This window comes from Paroedura picta, chromosome 10 (assembly GCF_049243985.1).
Source record: "Paroedura picta isolate Pp20150507F chromosome 10, Ppicta_v3.0, whole genome shotgun sequence".
In the NCBI taxonomy this organism is placed as follows: Eukaryota; Metazoa; Chordata; class Lepidosauria; order Squamata; family Gekkonidae; genus Paroedura; species Paroedura picta.
Window position 1 is genome coordinate 57,554,347 of NC_135378.1, and position 20,731 is coordinate 57,575,077.

At 43.0% G+C, this 20,731-nt stretch overlaps 2 long non-coding RNA genes across 2 annotated transcripts in view; both read left to right on the forward strand.

Annotated features, from left to right (window-relative positions):
• LOC143819047 (uncharacterized) overlaps positions 1–20,731 on the forward strand; it is a 242,747-nt gene that overhangs the window by 123,767 nt on the left and 98,249 nt on the right. The window lies entirely within an intron of this gene.
• On the forward strand, positions 1,135–20,626 carry LOC143819197 (uncharacterized). Its single transcript, XR_013224850.1, has 3 exons — positions 1,135–1,231; positions 16,895–17,029; positions 20,328–20,626. It is a non-coding gene; the product is annotated as an uncharacterized LOC143819197 (long non-coding RNA).

A 20,731-nucleotide genomic window follows, 5' to 3' on the forward strand; every position in this document is an offset into this window, starting at 1 on the left:
CTCTTTAAAGAGGTGCCTTATTTTGGGGAGTCTGTCATGCAAGACGGACTCCCCACCAAACAGGTTCTGTCCCCTGCCAACCCGCAGGCTGTGACAAAAGAACTGATAACTCCAACTGCCACTGCTGTGTCCAGAAACAAATACCAACACATCCCCAGCCATAAACTATGTGGTGGGAGGGTTGGTAGCGCCCCAGCCCGTCACCCAGTGAAAGACGCCAAGTGGAGCATGCAGCTGCTTATAAGCAGCCAACATGCTCCACCCCCTCCACCGAATGTCTGGATGCTCTCTGGCTTACTGAGCATGTGCCTCTCTCGCATCTTCTGCGCCGGATCCTTGGCTTTATCAATGGCGGCCTTGAGTTATTCTGAGAGTGAAAATCAAAAGAATTTGTGCATTCATTCTTTGGAAAACCATCCAGAATTTCAAGGGTCTGTAAAACAGATCTGGTTTAAAAAAAGCAAGAAAGCAAGCAAAACAAACAAACAAACAAAATACAGCCAAATCAAAATAGAAGGTTGCTCTAAGTCTTTAAAAATAAAACATTTGTCCTCTTACTATAGAACTGTGATGGTATGTAGCAGCAAGGAAATTCAAGGAGAATCAAGGAAATTCATACTCTTTCAGAGTACGGTAATAATATAGGTTCAAGATACATCTATTTTTGTTATTTCTTTTTTTAAAAATTAATTTTGGCAGAATGTGACAAACTTAATTTTTAATTTAGCAGAGGTGTTTCACAGGATCAATGAGAGTGTATTTAGTATATAAATAAAGTCAAGATCTAGCATGGCAAATTAAAGCAATTATAGAGAATATACTGCAGATGGTTTTCTGAGAAACCTGCCCACTCCGAGAAAATAGACAGCTGGTCAAATTGAAACAGGGAATCTGGTCAGAGTGCAGAGCAAGGATCCTTTTATAATACAGCCTAATGATGGCCTGGAAAAGTATTTCACTGAAAGGTAGTGAAGAAAGGAGAAATAAGTGTGCAGATCTTGAAAAGAGCAAAGTGGCAATTTGGCTTGGAATCATAGTCTGGCAGTTAGAACTTATCTGTAACCAGAAAAACCTGCAGGATTCCACCAGTTCAAAGTAAGGTGACAGCAGTGATAGGAAAAGAGAGACAGAGATGAAATTTCCCTAGCAGCAAGGCGACATGAAACACTTATTCTCTTGAGACATACAGGCAGCGACATCTACTACCTGTTCACCACTCCAGGTGTAAAAAGTGAGTCATTTTTTATTTTAAAAATTTGTTATAATAAGCTTTGGTGACACAATTCAGTAATGTTCAGTATATCATGCAAAATATTAAGTAGAGCATGAGGGGTTGATCCAAAGATATGCAGAGTGTAAGATGGTGTAGGACTCTCATATTCTGTCCAGGTAGTGATGGGGGGTATCGGATCTTAATCTAATGTAGGATATTTCAAATAGAGTTTAAACCAATTTCTGTTGCTAGGTCCAGGCATAGGCTGTTAGTATCTTTATAACAATGGTAAAAAATGAATGCCCATCTGTTTTCTTTTTTAAATGGCTGATAGAGTAGAGGACATTTCTAATTAGCATAATCATGGGAGGGTTGGATTGATTAAATTACCTTTTTCTCCCACCTTAATCCCTACTCTGAATTTTTTTAAAAGCCTGATTTTCATCTTGTCTAGTTTGACTCTAGGACTATTACAGGAGCAGTTGCAGATAGTAGGAGCAACAGCCTGTAATCTGAACCAGGTTTGAGTCCTCAGTCCTCCTCCATATGGAGCCAGCTGGGTGGCCTTGGGCTAGTCATAGTTCTCTTAGAGCTCTCTCAGCCCCACCTATCTCACAGGGTGTCTGTTGTGGGCTAGAGGAAGGAAAAGGTGTTTGTAAGCCACTTTGGAATTCTTTCAAGTAGTGAAAAGTGGGGTATTAAAAAATACAACCAGCTCTGGATCTTTGTATGAATTGTAATAATATTGTCATGGATGGCATTTATGAAGATAGACCAGCACTGTGGCAACATCAAAGCTGAGAAAAAACTTACCTAGCTGGAGATACATAGTTTTACAGCCAAGAATGAAAATGTGATATTTCTTCTATATAGAATCATAGAATCATAGAGTTGGAAGGGGCCATACAGGCCATCTAGTCCAACCCCCTGCTCAATGCAGGATCAGCCCAAAGCATCCTAAAGCATCCAAGAAAAGTGTGTATCCAGCCTTTGCTTGAAGACTGCCATATGTACCTCTCAACTGACTGAGCAGGCTTTGGTAGCCTTCCAAAACCCAAGGCCTGGATTTGTTAAGGCGTCTTTACACACATGGAAGTGAGAACTGAAAAGGAGATGTGTGAGTGAGTATGTATGTGAGTGACTGTTTCTGCATTGGAATACTGCTGCCCAGTTTCCATGCAAGAGCACAAATTCAGGCCAGGCAAGGTGCACCAGGCCAAATGTTCCCCCGTGCGGGAGCAGGAAGAGGCGGGGCAACCTGCCCCAGCTTAATTCCAGTCTGCAACCTGGTGCGAAGCCTTTGGTATGGAAATGGTCACTGGGGGGTAGGGAAAGACACCAACCAATTAACTGTCCATGGGGAAGTGTGGCCATGTGAAAAGATACCAGTGTTTAAATATGTAAAGCACCAAGCTGATTAACAGAACAAAATTATTTTATTGTGAATGGAATCAAACTTTGTATAGAAAGAGAAGACAAGGAGAGTCGTATCTAATTATTCTGTATTAATTCATTCCTGTTCTGGAAGCAAGCAGGGAAGAAATGTGTTCATCAGGAGCACAAAGATCTTTTCCACATGTGGAATTCAGCCTGGCTCAGCACTTGCCTGGTCACTGGGCTAATTCCCATTTCCAGTCAAAACTGGTGCTGGCCTGGGGCAGTCCCAGACCTGGTGCAATGCAGGCCCTCACTGTCTCACAGATCCACATTCCCTTGCTGCAGGCCAGCTGAGGATTTATGTCATGCCAATGTCATCTGGAACCTGGAATTAGCCCTGCTACTGGACAAGCATTGGGCTGTGCCAAATTATGCATGCAGAAAAGGTCAAATTCTCCAAAGAGCCAATCAGGACACTGGAGGAGATTATTTGAAAAAAGGACCAGGATGTTTATAAGCAAACTGTGCTAAATACATATCTCCTCAGTAGTATATTCCACATATTCTCTTGAATCATGCACACTACAGATCTTTCATAGTCCAACAAAAGCAGCATCCTCTTTCTGCACAGATCCAGTAGGGAACTGAGATCAGGTGCTGAAGCTCTGTAAGTCTCAGGTAGTCTCATGTTCCATTTTTTTCTTAGTCTGTCCCCATGTCTTGTAAATTGTATTTGTTCTAGTGTTGTAGCCATATAAATAAAGCTGTATGAGTGAAGAGAATAAAAGGCCTGAATTAACAGAGCCGCCAGTTGATGGCATAGGGAGAGTCTATATTTTGGGTAAGATCTGACCTGCATCCTGGAATCCCTAGTTGGGCCCTCCTAAGAGGTGGCTGGGTATGAGTGGGGCCTGCCTTTGGGGGAAGGCATGGGGTTCATACACCCAGGTGGCTCAAGGTGGACTGATGGGAGGTGTGCCTCCAGAAGTGCCTTGGGTGGGACACTTCCCTTATGGGGTGTCTTGGGAGAAAAAGGAGCCCATGCTCCCAGCTGGGAGATGGGGGAGATTCCTTTGAGTTCTACTAGGATGATTTAATGAAGGGGGCATGGTCGGTTGACCACTGCCAGACAACTCCTCCCTATGGCTACCAACACTCCTGGGTGTGTTTCAAAATAAAAGCTGTGGCCTGGTTTGCCAAAGTTAATAAAACGTGTGAGCATCTTTCTTGGGCTAGTAATTCCTGCCTGCTGGTCAATATATTGACTTGATTCCTGCACACACACATCAGACTGGCTTGTGTGAAGAATGCAGCCTTGTTTCGTTTGCTCCCCCTGGCAACTGAAATAGAGGCTGGGCAAAAATTCTCCTCTCTTGTAGTCTCTGTCATGTTGTGGGCAAGCCCAGCCACTGTTTCGTCCTCTTTTCCAGTTGCCACCGCTACTTCAGTTAAAATGCAGGCCCCATCCTTCTCATATGGTTAGCTAAAGCCAACCTTACTAAGGTATCACTCAGCAGTAGGCCAAGAAGCTATACAGGTGGTTAAGGACTTTTGCAGACTCTTTTGAGTTAAACAAGACCTTATGTCTACAAGACACAAACTCAGATTATTGCAAAGGTCAGGATCTAGGTATACTAAGGAAAATAAACAAAAAGACAAGCTCTAACTAAAGTACTTACAATCTATATCACATTTGATTTGGTTAGATGCAGATACTCACACTGGTCCATCTTTATCTCCCTTCACATCTTTCCCCTCAATATCCTTCATGGCAAAACACATAGTCCTTGGAATTCGCAAGTAATAAGGAAGCCCTGAAGGAAGCCCTAAGCAAACAATTTCCTTTTTTCAGACCCCACCCCCATGTGTGCTCTAGAGCAGTAATCCCCAACCCCTGGTCTGCAGACCAGTCTCAGTCCATAGATCAGTCAAAACCAGGCTCCTCGTCCTCCTCCCCGGCAGCTGCCTCGGGGGCTGCCCTGCCACTCTGCCGCCGGCTCACTTTTGGTGCTCTCCAGTGGCCACCATGGCTGGGGCTCCCCCTCAGCATGGCACTGCACAGCTGCTGCTGGCAGCCCCCGCGGTGGGTGGCGGAAAGTCAGGGGTGCTGGCAAGTGGAGCAGGGGCTCAGGCGGCGGTGGCAACGTCCTTCAGCAAAAGACTACCGCCTCCCAGGCCTCAGTAAAATTGTCAAGCGTTGACCGGTCCCCGGTGATAAAAAGGTTGGGGACCACTGCTCTAGAGTCTTCAGCCAATCTGGATGCTTAGCCTTGTGATCTCAGCCTGCCAAACCTGTACTCTCCAATCAAAGAGGTGTTAATACATCAAGGGATTGGCCTAATCTCTCTCCCAGATGGAAAAGATGTTCTGTTCTTTCAAAGAGCACCTAGGCCTGAAGATGCCTGGAAGTGTTTCCATCATAATTGTCATGGCAACTATCCCCCACACCCCTCGCTACACCCTCTTCTGTATTTTTTAATCTTAAAAACTAAAATAAAAATAAAATAAAATTGTGTACTACAATCAGAAGCACCCCTCCCCTGCAAAAAAGGGGGAAATAAACTGGTCATTCTGGACAATTATCTGCTGCAAAATCCCGGTATTAGAGGATGGACTGTTCTAGCAAAGCTCTTCGACTAGACAACCAATTGAATCATGAGCAAGAACTGTTCTGAATGGCTGCTTTCCTATGCTCAACCAATTAAATGCTTGTAACAAGTGTAGCTAGTATGCAACCAACAACCAATCTGAACTGTTCAAGATGCTTGCTGCTATCTGGGATCAGTTTATCCTCATCAGAACCATCAAAACAATTCAGTTCAACTGCTGGATGCATTTGCCACAATATTCAAAGCAACAACATTCCAAACTAATATTACTTCCCCGGAATCAGTGTGTTTCTGTCTACCTTAGGGGCAGGCAATCAAGCTGTACTACATATACAGTCCACTACAGTCTGGTTGTCCTTCAAGCCTTATGCATGTCCTGCACTAAAAGCACTGTAGAACTCACAAGAGAATGCCATAACACATGAAGGATGTTTGTTTTCTTTTGTAACTTAAGTACAAACATTCTGTCTCCAGGCATTTCTGTATATCATAAAGTAGCACCAGAGTATAACATGAAAGAAAGACTAGCATAACAGAAAGAGCTCTTTAAACTGTTTGAATTACATAGCAAAACGAAAGACTCTGAATTCTGATTCTGGCCTTCATATTTTTTAGCTGAGTTAAAAAGGTAATGCCAGGGATGAAGAGTGGGGTTTATATTTTCTGCTGTTCTGCCAAGGATGACATGGAGGTTGTTCTGAATATCTCAGCATGTAGAAGCCAGGGTGTTTTGTTTTGTTTTTAATCCCACTAATCACATTCAAACTGCCCAGGAAAGGGTTATCCAAGTTCCTTTTTGTGTGATATATATATCACAGAAGATTTTATATATATATACTAGGGGCAAAGCCCGTTGTATCCAGGAATGGGTACTAGAGATTGGCGGTGGTAAGAGGAAGTGGAGGAGTGGTCCAGTCTGTAAGGGTTGAATGTGTGTGTTGTGTTGGAGATTGTGGTGGCATGGTGTCAAATGAGGGGATGGGTGTGGAGATATGGGTGTCAAGAACCTGTGGTTTGGAATGTTCATAGAGTATGAAAGAGGACTGGCCTTTGGAAATTGTGGCATAATGGTTACAGATGAGCTTTCCAGAGCCATGTCTTCAGATATGTGATGGGAAATCAGACTGGAGACTCTTCTTAGGGAGAGATTACATGACAACCAATTCATCCCAGTTCTGCATCATTTCCATTCTTGTGTGAATTAAGCCACAGACATCAAAATGTCCACCTGCCCTAATAATGGGGTAGTTACAGTACACAGGTGTCCACCCTGCACCCAAAGGAGTCTCAAAGCGGGTTACAAACACCTTTTCCCTTCGTCTCCCCACAATAGACAACCTGTGAGGGCTGTGGGGCTGTGAGAGGTCTGAGAGAACTGGGAATGGGCCGCAGTGACCCAGCAGACCTCAGGTGTCTCAAAGCATTTTCGAATTGTCTTACCAACCTCTCCACATAGCAGACTCCCCATGAGATAGGTGAGGTAGAGAACCTCTCATGGAAGCTGGCAACCCTAAGAGGGTCTTGACAGCAGTCTTGACATTAGTAAGGTTTCTTATACTGTTTTTTTTTTATTTGCCAGGCCAAAATTGAAAAAGTCATTTCAATTCCCATGTCTCTCCAGCCATTTATTTGTTCACTATTTACAGTTTCAGGCTGAAAATATTTATTTAAATACTTTCCAGACTCACAGGACTGATGCTGGTCTGTCTGTCTGTCTGTCTGCGCCCCAGAATACAAACAGTTGCTGCTAAGGGCTGGTCATAACCCATAGCTCAGGAGGGACACACCTGCACCACTCCCTCCCAAACGTCAGGCAAAAATGATTCTTTTGAAGGCTGGTCTCTGAGGCTTTGTACGATTTTGAAGTCCCACCTCCAAACTTCCAGGAATATTTCCAACCCAGGGGTTGACTCTAAGTCAAAAGAGAATTGTACTCCAGAAGCCTTGACAGAGGCACAGGATAAATGCAAGCCTCAATTGAAAATGAACTAATCAGTATGTATATTAGTCTTACTCATGATGGATATGATCATTTTTAATTCATTTAAGACTTAGCTGGACAACATGAGCTTTCAGTAGGGTTGCCAACTATGGGTTGGGAGGCCCCTGGAGACTTTGGTTGTGATGGATGTGGGTGGGATTTAGGGTGGGGAGGGACCTAAGTGGAGCATACTGCTATGGAATCCACCTTCTAAAGCAGCCATGTCATCCAGAAGCACCGATCTCTGTTGCTTGGAGATGAGGTGTAAAACCAGGGGATTTCCAGGTCCGACGTGGGGACTGGCCTCCCTAGCAGTCTATCCTATTAACTCTTCCGGAAGTCACAGGTAAAATAGGATGAACACCAGATCTAATGCTTCAATATACTCATAGTACCCTATTGTCTCTACAACATCAAATAACTATATTGAATCTATTGATTAAATAGACCTACTCACCCAAAAATCTTTGCTTTTAGTAGATACAGAGAAAGGAAAAAGGAATGATTAAATTGACTTGGAGATGGCAATGACAGAAACTATTTACCTACCGTGACATGCTGATTTAAAAAAAAAATCTTCATCAAATATCAATAAGATGTATGGATGGTTTATACCCCACCAAGAATGCCAAAAATGGTATTGACATCCTCTTTCAGTTGCTGGAGATGTGAAAAAGCATGTGGGTATTTTTATCCATATTCGATGGGTTTGGTCAAAATGTTTCGGTAAGAAATACATCAGATTCCAACAGAAATTATTCATTGTAAGATCACATGTAATCCAGTTACAGTTCTGTTCGGCTATCTTAATAGGTTAGAAACAATAAGGAGCTGAGAAAGAATTTGCTAATAGCAGCTACAATCTGAGTAGCAGAATATTGGAAGCAGAAGCTACTACTAATTATAGAGGAATGGCTCTGTGTAAAATATGTACCTGGAGAAAACAGTTTATAGACAAAGCTGAGATGTTAAACAACTTATTCAGGATATTCTGTTATGATATGTTATTTTTTAATTATTTTTATTTTTATTGTCCTAGATCAACATTAAAATCCATAAATTTGTAAGGAAGAAATACATTTTGGACGATAGGGATATGCTGTACCTTGTATCGCTATTATACTTAAAACAACATTAGTATTGTACTATTATGACAGTAAATTTAAAACATTCCAAAAGATGTGTCATCTGGGCATGGAATTGGGATCACTGTGGGGGCCAAGGTAGTTATGTTTGTGCAGGGGATTGGACTAGGTGACCCTGGAGACCCCTTTCAGCACCATGATTCTATGATTCTGCAACCTGCAGCCAATACCCAGCTGCTTTCAGTGTCTCAAGCCCATCAGTCCTTGCCTTTCAAGCCTTTCATTGTTGCCATAGGGATGGTTAGGCTATAATACGGAGTATCCTGCTGAATGATGTCACAAACGTCTTCAGACATGCATAAAGCTTGCCCACAGTGGTTGCTGTGCAGTCTGCAAAGACCTGCTCAGTGGCATACACCATGTTGATATGGCTTATGCTAACCTCTTCCTTTGTATATTCCTGGTGCCTCTTATGGGACTCTCAGATGAAAGATCTAGAGCCCAAAGGCTCCATGGAAGTGGACAGTGAAGACTTGACTAACCTCCCTAATGGAGAAAACTCTGTGCTAGTGCTGAAGAATGTACTTGGGTCACAGATATTCACTAAAGAAGAGCTGCTGAAACCGCTCTTACAGGGAACTCAGCACGTTGCAGGAGAAATCTTGGCAAGTGATGCAGAACCCTCTTTGAATGAGCCCTCAACTCAGGAGACTTCTGTTTCTCCCCCTTTGGGCTTCTTGCCACAACAAGATGACAACATTCAGGGTGAGGGTGAAGCCTTTGAAAATCAACTGAACAAGAAGTTGACCAACCTCATCCCAAACACACCAGTCAGGAAACTGATCTCTCGCATGATCCGCATCCTGAAAGTAGATTGCACGTCACCCACACTCCAGGCGGCTTGTGTGAAACTCATCACTAAAACAGACCTCCTCATGAAACTCTTTAGTGAACACATCAAGGAAACCTCCTCCCTATGGAATATTCAGCCCTCCTTGGATGCAGCTGATATTACCACAGGAAGCACATCAGAACAGGAGAAGTCTTCAGAAAAGTTAACAAATGAGCGAATTCCAGCATATAGATATGGCAACAAGCTGCTCTTGGCTATTTCAGTGACTACCAGCATTCTGATTATTGTTGTTATCTGCTTAATTGTTGTCTGGTCTCAGCATTCTGCAGCCAAGGAGAAGACCTTTTTGGACAAAGAAAAGAAATTCATGCCAGATGAAGAGATTCCCAGAACACCCTCTCCATTGAGGGATAAGCCTCTTTGGTTTAAATATATGTATTCTAATCTGGATGAACTAGAGAAAAACACACTGGACAAGGTGCATGAAGAATCCTTTGAAGAAGTGGATCCGACCAGTTGGAGCATGGGAATACCACTATTACGACAGCCCAGTCCTGAGAAAATAGTATCTGAACCAATGCTGGAACAATGGATTCCCCTTGTTACTCCACCTCCATCACCAGCAGAACTTGCTCCTCCTCCTGCTGCTCCTCCTCCACCACCACCACCACCACCACTACCTGCTCCTGAACCACGACCACCTGCTCCAGAACCACCACCTCCTGCTCCTGAACCACTACACCCAGCAGCACCAGGACCTGCTCCTGAACCACCACCACCTGCTCCTGAACCATCACCACCACCACCACCTGCTCCTGAACCACCACCACCACCACCACCACCACCACCAACTCCTTCTACTCCTTCTGATAAGTCCATTGAAAAAAAGAGTTCAGAAACAACAGAGGTCACCAGTCCAAAAGCAGCATCTTCAGCGGCAGATGAAGACATAGAGAGCTCTGCTGAGAAATCGGAGAACCCCCCCCTTCAACAGAAGTTATGAGTGAAGGCCCAGAAAGTGGAGAGGGGAATGATGAGGGTGAAGGTGGTGAAGATGAAGAAGATGAAGAAGAAGAGAGTGACTGATCTCCCTCAAGATATGAATATTTACAATAATCTGTAGTAAAGTTCTAGTGATGCTTTTATTAAACATGTGATTAAAAACACCTCTGACATAAAATGTTTTGATTGGGTTTGACTGAAAATCTGCAGTCATGTTTCCATCTGTAGAAAGAGCAGTCATTCATTATTTATAGAGTAGGGGCCAAGCCCATTGTATCCAAGAATGCAATGGTCGCTAGAGCTTGGCAGTGGGAAGAGGAAGGGGACGAGTTGTCCAGTCTGTAAGGGCATGGGGTTGAATGTGTGTGTTGTGTGGGATGTTGTGGTGGCATAGCGGCAAATGAGGGCATGGGTGTGGAGATATGGGTGTCAAGAACCTGTGTGGCATAGTGGTTACAGATGAGCTTTCCAGAGCTATGTCTTAGATATGTGAAGGGAAAATCAGACTGGAGATTCTTCTTAGGGGAAGATTACATGGCAACCAATTCCCCCCAGTTCTGCGTCATTTCCCTTCTTGTGGGAATTAGGCCACAGACACCAAAATGCCCCTCTGCCCTAATACACATGGGGTAGTCACAGTACACAGGTGTCCACCCTGTTCTTCTCAATTTTTTCACTGTTGATAAAATATTATGTGCCCACATGCTTCTTTCATGCTTGCTCCTTAGAAGAATGGATTTTGTACCCTGTTGTTTACTACCCAAAGGAGTCTCAAAGCAGTTTACAAAAACCTTTTCCCTTCGTCTCCCCACAATAGTCAACCTGTGAGGTATGTGGGGCTGTGAGAGGTCTGAGAGAACTGGGAATGGGCCGCAGCGCCCCCGAATACAAACAGTTGCTGGTAAGGGCTGGCCATAGCCCATAGCCTAGGAGGGACACACTTGCACCACTCCCTCCCAACTGCAGGCAAAAATGGCTTCTTTGAACTCTGAGGCATTGTACGATTTTGAAGTCCCACCTCCAAACCTCCAGGAATATTTCCAACCCAGGGGTAGCTAACCTCCAGGTGGAGCCTGGAGAGCTCCTGGAGTTACAGCTCATCTGCAGAGTATAAAGATCAGCTCCCCAGGCAGAAAGGGCTACTTTGGACAGGGTTGTGGTAGAAAAGAAACATTTAAGACTTCCCACACAGGTTGTTGTTGAATTGAAAGACTTGAGGCCTACTGCACAGGGTTGTTGTGCTGATGAAACAGGAGACAAAAGAACCTCTGTAACAGTATCCAGTTTTGTCTGCAGAATAACGCTGTGCAGTAGGCCTCAAATCTGCAGAGTTATGAAGAAGAAATACACATGGCTTGGCTGTGTCCAACCCCCGGCCAGAGTATTTTATGTGAGAAGGTGCTTTTCTGTGGCCTCTGAACCACCACCAGTTAGCTAACTGTTTGGCAGGAGAAATCCCCTCTTCAAAAGGAATGCCCACACCCATGCCCTCAGAATCCCATGCGTTGCTCTCGGAAATGCCTCCCTCCCCACAGTCAGGGGCTCTCAGAGGCTCCTTTGTAGCAGGCCTGAAGGGAGGGTATAGGGAGCACACTCACCAGCCTCTTACCAGCTCTGTCAGTGTTCTGAGGTGAAGAGAGGGAAGTTACAGTTCGACGCAACAGTTAGGACAGCCTTGGGGTGAAAAGGGCTGGCACGGCCTGTCCAAGCCTGTCCTGGTCTGTCAGAGAGGGGGGGTTCCTTCTGACTCCTGTCCTGATGAGGGCCCAATCGGAAGGCCAGCCTGGCCCTGTCCACTCTCGGCCCACCAGGCCCTTAACCCAATATGATACCGCTCACCGTGCGGTTACAGATATAATCTTGAATCACTTTGTAAATTATCTTCTATATTCTACTCCCATCATTTACCCTTAAAGGTAACACATTCTTCTCCACCCTGAAAAATAGGTATTTATTAGACATGGAATAGACAGACACCAATACTATGAGATTTATAACAAACAAAAGCTAATATCAAAATGCTCATTAAATAATGAATTATTAAAATATATGGACATTATTGCAATCTATGTGGTGAACTGACACCTTCTTATTTATGTCCTGAAATGTACTGTAATTAAGAGAGGAGGAAATCCCTGAACCCATTTTCTTCCTTAAGTTTAAATAGATATTTTTCTATATCTTGATATACCTCCCCATCATTCCCACCTTCCTAGGTTACAACAGGCTCTGAGAGGTTGGTGGATCAGGATGTCTGTGAGAGTCTTGAACCCACTTTCAGAGAACCCTAGCTCCCTCCTCCCCTTTCACCTCTGCCACTACCTGGTCTCCCCCACATCCAATACTCCCTTTAAATTGCATGGCCCACTGAAAGTATGATACTGTGTGCATGCATGTGAGGGATTTATCCCCCTTTCCCCCTATCTGCTAACCCTCTAGCTCTACCAGATGTCTGATGTCCATATAGATGACATTCTGCATGGAGGCACAAAACTCACGCTGCCTCCTGCTTGCTAAGCTAACATGTGGTTGTAAGCTGCGAATTTGGAAGACCCCTCCTGTGTTTCTCCTCTGACTCTTTGTGGGTTTCTGGTTCCCAACAAGGTGGCAAGGGAAAACAAGTCAAACTCCCCCCCCCCTCGCTCCTCAGCTTCTCAGTCACAGCAAACCACCAATCAAAGTGCAGCGGCTGTCATGGGACTCAAACTTCTGTCTTCCCTGAGTCCGAATATTAATTAATTAATTCTCTGTTGCTATGCAGTAATGCCACAACACAAATGCATTTTAAATTTAAAAAAAAACAACACTTCTACATTGCTATGAAGAAACAGCACAATGATAAAGCATTTCCTCCTCTTTAGAATTGGTGGTGTTTCAAACACTATTTATGTTTGGGTAGAGTTGTGAGAGGCTGGGCATGGTAATTGGACCCTGAAGAGTGATTGTGTGTAAATACTTGGCTTAAAAACGAAGAACATGAACATGTAGCTGGGGGAGAGGTCTGCTCCATCACAGACCCCCCCCCCCATTCCCATTCATTTACCTATGCCAGAATACAAAATTGGAGCTCTGTTTTGCCTGCCCATTCTCAAAAAGACTGTGGGCACTTTAGTGGAAATTTTAATTTAACTCATGTAAAATAGCTTTGCGGTCCCACAGCAATGCAGACCACAACAGTTTTTTTTTAAATTATTCGATTAAGAAATGGAGAGGGGAGGGGAGGTGCAAGTGTGGGCAAAATGCTGTAGGGACTGTCACATGTTTCTCCCTCTACACAGGCTTGCCCCTGGCTGTTCCCTGATGTGAAGTGAGGTAACAAGTGGCAAATTCAGTTTTGGCAATTTCTCTCATTTTGAGGCAAATCTGCCCAAAACTTGAGCTAGCTCCTGGACAGCCTTGGGATGCAGTTGACAACATGTGGAGGAAGCTCTAAAACCTGCCAGCAACCAGAGGCCGTCCAGAGGCAGATTCCTTGTGCGGATTGGTCAATGAATGGCTTGGCTCATTGATAAGCAGTTTAGTCTGCAATCTTTCAAATGGAAGAAATCTTTATATATAACTAGAAAACATTCTTGACAACTAAAGAACACAGAGAGCAAGGCTATAAGTGTTACAGAATAAGGAAAAAAACAAACGCCTACTAGATATCTTTGGTCACCTTGGCATTTTCCCCTTAGAAGTGGGCACAAAGCAGCCAGAATGTACAAAAACAGATGATGGTCATTGCAGATTTCATTCATCTTTCCTGTCAGTTTTTGTCCCCTTGAGTGAGCTAAATCTTTTAGCCCTTTCCTCCCTAGCTGGGCACTAAAGTAAAAGGAAAGTCTCTGTCTGCCCCCCCCCCCATCTCCCACTATTTGCAAGTCAGAGTTTGGTAAACATATAACTAATGTATTATAACATTTGAGGGCAATCATAGCCTGGGTGTAAGGTAGCCAGTTCTTGGTTGGAAAATACTTGGAGACTGAGGGTAGAGACTCACGTGGGTGGCATTTTGGGAAGGAGGAGGGACTTCAATGGAGTATAATACCATACAGTCCACATTGCAAAGCAGTCATTTTCTCCAAGTGAATTGATCTCTGTAGCCTGGAGAACACTTCCAATTCCTGAAGTTCTTCAGCAACCCTCTGACAACCATATATGGGTGGGGCCTTCTTGTGGTAAAACTGGACAAATTATTAATCCGCTCCACCCGTACATGTACACATACGAACCCTGATTCTTATATTAATCTTTTTAAAATGCTGGGGAAATGCAATCATTTTCTCATCTCTTTTGACCCAGAGGCATCCACATAACTTCTGGCTTCAACACATTTGTGTGTCAGTTTCTTGTTCCACACATGTTGGATTATGCAGTTTCAATGTGTTTTTGCAGCTGGGTTTTCCTGTGTGAAAAAGGAAAATCTACTACTAAAGTCCATTGAAAGTATATTATCCTATGTGTATGGAATGTTTAGGTATTGTACATGTGGGGGAGACACATATTTCTTCTTAATGCCTCACTGCAATTGAGACTTCAGAGGACATTGACAAAAAGTAAGTTTGATTTTTTTAAAGGAAGATGTACAGTTTCCCAAGGTGCAGGAGGAAAAATGCATATGCTTCCCTCTAGTCAGACCTAGAAGACAGGAAAGAACAAGTATGAATCATTCTTGTTTCCTTGCTGTCTCCCTTACAAGTCTGCCTGATTGTATATAAAATAGATATCTATTCATTTATCTGAGAATATGTAAATTCAAGCCTTCTGGAAGTCTACAGCGTCTTTGATGAGTAGAAGACTACAAGTGTAACTATCTAAAAATAAAGAAAAATGCATTTTTTATTAAACATTAATATTAAACATGAGCTTAATGTGTGGGTGATTTAATTTTAAAGCTGTTCTTCTGAACTAATTAATTTTGGCTAGGATGGGTTTTTTTTTTGTCATCTGCAGATGCAGAGTACAGAATTGTGTAATTACCCAGAAGGTGTCAAAGGCTATTTTAAAAGTCTAAACAATCAGATATTATCTATCATAACAAGAGTTTTGTGGGTTTCAGTTTGCTAAGAGACTACATCTGTGCAGATAGTTTAAAAATAAAATTACAATTGTGTTTTCATCAGGACAGCTCCTGCAGTATTATTAGCAATGATTATATGGATTAGGAAGAGAAGCAAGGAGATCTTTCTTATTCAAGAATACCCTGAAAAAGATTTTCTCCTTTCCGTATAAGATTGATTCTATTTATTTGAAATTACACACTGCTGCTAGTTAGAAGTAGCTTCCAAAGTATACGGGGTAGGTTCCAAAGCAAGGACTGTGCAAAGTGCCTGCAATGATCCTTGAATTTCTTGGCTTTTTCAAAGCCCAGGAAAGTTCCTCCGCATGCTGGATTAACAGGACCCAGGAGTAATAAATATGTGGGTTGAGAAGCTGCAGTGAAAAGCAGGCAAAATTGTTCCTTTCTTCCTCTTCTGTCAGCAGAACTCTGCCTATTCCATAGGCAGAAGGGAGGGATTTTGCCCATTTCCTCCTCCAAGGCAGGTCCTTTGACTCCAAGAATAAACTTTCTGGAAATACATTTTTGTTCATTGCTGTTGGGGAGAGGGAAAAGCTGGAAAGACCTGATAAATCATGAAATCCAGCCCAAGGTACTGTTATGATGGTTGGTCACGAAGACATGCTTCTACTAGGCAGGTGACTGTATGAGACCTACTTTCCAATCTAATCCTTGATTAATTGCTGCAACATTCTGATTAATAGTCTGAAGAACCACATGGCAAGTGATTTTGGATGCTTTTGAAAATGTCACTTCACTATGTTCTATTCAGCATAATAAAGTCAAATGAGCTGAGTGTGAGGACATAGTACATTCCCCTTAGGCTCCAGGATCTGATAACAAATCCCATTATTTATACGTGCTGGAGGATGGAATAATGGTCCAGCAGCATGCGATCTGATTCAGCTGAGTAAATTCTCCTGAGCTGATACCAGAACAAGGTGACTGCAGATCCTATTTTGCCACAAGTTATAGCTTTTTAAGTAGCAGGTTGTTTTATAATGTTTCAGTACTAAACTGCTGAAAGACATCCTGGACTCCAAGATAGGGATGTGTACAAACCTGTTGATGAACTAAAGTTCATTACAAATTTTTAGGCAGTTTGTGGTTCATGAAGAGATGTTTGTGAACTGAAAAACCACCACAAATTTCCATGAATTTTGATGCTTCATTGTAGTTCATGAAGAGTGAAAAGCAACTGAGTGCTCAGCTTTGTGTTAGATGGTTCAGATATATTTAAACCACTGCTTTCTGCTCCCAGAAAAAGCCATGGGGAACAGAAGGTAGGGGTTTCTAGACAGTTGAGCAGTGGGTACCACCACTCTGATGTTCAGTTTAAATGGTTGAGAGGAATTTAAACCCTGCTTTCTACTTTCCAAGAAAAGCTACAAGGAATAGAAAGCAGCCATTCAGCTGTCTGGAAATTCTGCTGTTTGTTCCCCAAAAAGCAGGGCTTAAAGTTTAAATGACTCACAAATCAATATGAACCAATTTAGTTCATGAACATACACATTCTCACTTCAGTCTGTGGTTCAGCCACAAATCAAACCACAAAAATGCAGTTTTGCCCATCCCTAGACTAAGATTCCACCTGCACCCACATGACCCTGATCCAAACCAAATATCATAGCAAAACAAATCACTCATCTGGCTGTCACCATGAATCCATAGTAATGAATCATTCTGCTTGTTTGTCCATCCGCTGTTTATTTATTTGCTTTATTTATATCCAGCCTTTCTCGCCAGCTGCAATATGATTGTGGGAGTTCCAGGGCCAAAATCAAAATGCATGGGGAAATCCTGGCATAGCTGAGACAAACCACAAGTATATCATGCTATTTGCAATGGAAGCTGAGTGTCTGTTTGTGGTAAGCATTACTCAAAAAAAAAATAATGCTACATTATTGACCAGCAATCCCAGATTGATGATGGAAGTTGTGCTGCCAAAAATGAAGTTCAATTGGAACACCCTGAACCAGGTTATCTTCGTGACAGGCAACTTGTAATAAGAGAGCTTCTAAGCAACCTATCAATTGTCTCTAATACCTAGACCCCAAATCTGCCATTAAAAGGTACAGGGTTATACATTCTCAGCCAGACATACCTCACAGGGTTGTTGTGAGGAGAAATGGACATAAATGAAGGAAGAAGAAGAAGAAGAAGAAGAGTTGGTTCTTATATGCCACTTTTCCCTACCCGAAGGAGGCTCAAAGCGGCTTACAGTCACCTTCCCATTCCTCTCCCCACAACAGACACCCTGATATCACTGCTCAGTCAGAACAGTTTTATCAGTGCTGTGGCGAGTCCAAGGTCACCCAGCTGGTTGCATGTGGGGGAGCGCAGAATCGAACCTGGCATGCCAGATTAGAAGTCCGCACTCAACCATTACACCAAACTGGACAGGAGATCAAGACAACTTTGGTTCCCCATTGAGGCAAAAGACTGGGTATGACATTTGTTATAAATCTAATTTTAATAACATTTCTTGTTGTTAGGTGTGAAGTCCCATCCTGACCCCATAGACAAGGATCCTCCAGGCCTTCCTTCTCCGGAGTTCATTTAAGTTTGCACCTACTGCTTCAGTGACTCCATCCAGCCACCTCATTCTCTGTCGTCCCCTTCCTCTTTTGCCCTCAATCGCTCCCAGCATTAGGCTCTTCTCCAGGGAGTCCTTCCTTCTCATGAGGTGGCCAAAGTATTTGAGTTTCATCTTCAGGATCTGGCCTTCTAAGGAGCAGTCAGGGCTGATCTCCTCTAGGACTGACCGGTTTGTTCACCTTGCAGTCCAAGGCACTTGCAAAAGTCTTCTCCAGCACCAGAGTTCAAAAGCCTCAATTCTTTGACACTCGGCCTTCTTTATGGTCCAACTTTCACAGCCGTACATTTAATAACATTATATTAGATCTTTATTAGATCTATTAGATCTTTCAACAACACAGTAATAATGATTAACATATTAATGTTCCATTATCATGAATGTAAAGAATGGTGCGGAGAACATCCTTTGGATTGGCAGGTAGCATACTGGCAAGCACGACACGACTCCTTGTTTGGCATTCACAAGGCATTAACAAGGCCACAGCTTTATTTGAAAACCACCTCCAGCTGGAAGGTTGGCCTGGCATGAGAAATGAAGCCTTGCCTTTCAGCCGTCCGGCTGTTCACGTCTGGCCCTGGAGGTTCCTGGGACCTTTTTCCACCCAGCCGGGTGGATAGTCTTACCCTCCAGGGTCCAATCCCCAGGAAGCGACTTGTCAGGTGGCCAATGGGCGCCCACCTCATTCGCCCCCCCCCCAGCCGCCTGGCACGGAGCCCTTACCTACCCAGCCAAGTAGGCCAGGAGACCATCTGCCTCAAGGCTCCAGTATGCAAACTGGACCCTGACAGCCCTGGGCTGTTGTCTCGTGCTCCATTTAAACCGCTGTGACAGAAAAACAGAAACTGAACAAGAAACTTGAAACTGGGGTGGGAGGGTGGGACGCTGTCTTGGCAGGAGCAGGCAGCCGAAAGGCCGAGCCCCAGCATGAGGCACCTTATTTAGGTGCCTCTGGGCCCTCCCCTTGCCGCCTGAGCCGTGTGTGCCCAGCCAACATCGTCGCGCCGGCCTGCCGCTCCCACATCATCAACCCGTGCCTGGGAAGTCACAGCCGCGGCTTTTACTACTTTGTTAGATCATGGGCAAATATTAACTCCAGTCTTTCTGTTCATAATATTAATCAAGGTTTGCTAATATACTATTGTTAAGTGCATTCTCTTGCCAAGGAGGAGAAGGATGATAAATACTTGATACCTAGACTTGAAAATAAGGGGGGGGGGCATCAAAAATTAGGTGGAGGGAGAGAGAAATGAATAAGAAAAGTGTGGAGAAGCAGCAGATAAATTAAGGAAAAAGTGAGGAAAGGTTGTTAAATCTTGCCGCAACACGCTACCTACCACTTTGCAAGATCTGGCTGAGCTGGGTGCAAGGAAAGGAAGACAGAAATATTAGACTATTGGAGAAAATGAGTTGCAGGTGGCAAGTCCTGTTTCAGCCATTCACCTGCTGCTTGTCTTACTTCAGTACTGCCTTGGTCAATGAATTTAGCATTATCTGTAAGGCAAATTTGTTTCCGACGGGCAGATCAGTCTAGCCTATAATAGAGTGCCTTTTGCTAGGCTCAGGGCATTTTGAATGAAGGCAGCATATACCGGCCCCTCCGCATGGCATTGCCTACATCTAGAGGTTGTCCAGCAGCCAGCTTGCGATTTCACCTTTTTTAACGCGTGATTTTAGGAATCGAGATCAAATGATAAATTCCAGCAAATATTTCTATAAACTTAGGGATAGGGGAAGAAACCTCTAGTAATTTAAATTTACCCCAGTTATCAACTCTGTCTTTTGAATCAGAAAGTAAAAGTGACTTTCTCCTAACATTATAATTATTTTCTATGTTAAAGAACATGTTTAATGTAAAACAATCTCAAGACTTTTAGAGAGGCTTACTTCCAATGATAGTATTTATTGAGAATTGTTTTTGCAGATTTTTTTCTAGCATGATAATTCAAAGTTGTTTTCTATCAAGTTGATACTGTATTTTACCTAAAGTTAAATGTCAGATTTCAAATATGAAAGTTTCTGTTTTGCCAAAGTGTCAGAGTCTTTTTGGGGAATCTCAATGAATTTCAATAAGAACACAAACATCTGTATTCCAAAACTGTGACCATATTTTTCCTAATGCAAAAATTCTGGGCTCATAAAGCTGCCCCATAGCAAACCATATGGGGAAATTCCATAAAAAAATAAAAGGTTTAAGTAGGATTTGCAACATTTCGTGCAGAGGCTTGTGTGCACATCTTGAGTTATTTCTGCACAAAAAAGAATCATTCAATAAATGCTTAGATTAGATATTATATTATTTTTTTTGCACACAGCTATAAGAATATAGAACGAAGCTGACTTATCCTTCACTACACTCAATTCTTCACAGTACATTTCTCCTGACTGATGAAGTAGCTTGTTATCTAGGGAAGTTCATGCTACCATAATGCAGTCTCTAAGGTGCCAAAGTATTTCTTAGATTTGTCTGTATTAAGCGAGGTTGTAAAATCTCTCACTAGTGCTGATCTCACTAGAGACATATTTAAACCCATCTGACCTATTTTAACTTTTTTCATCTTCTTTCCCAGATATATCTCCCATCTTTTCATTTCAGCTTTTCAATCAGAATATGTTTCCTTGCCTGAATTCACATTTTGTATACAACACCCCACAATTCTGCGATACTGGATTTATTCAACAAAAAGAAGCATTGCCATTTTTCATTCTCCCATTCCCATAGCAGCATGCTTGATCAAATTTGAAGTACATTGGACATTTTCAAGGAGTAATAGGGAGTATGTTTCCTGATGGTCAGCTGTTCCTGGGTCCTGCAACAGAGAATGTCAAAGGTACCATAAAGATCCACAAGAGTTGTTATAGGTTCTAAAAACAGGTGAGATCAAATTTCACAGGTATTGAGACAAACATGGATTCCAGGAGAGCATTTTATGTTGTCTATCTAGATTTCATTGTTATTATTTTAAATCTTAAA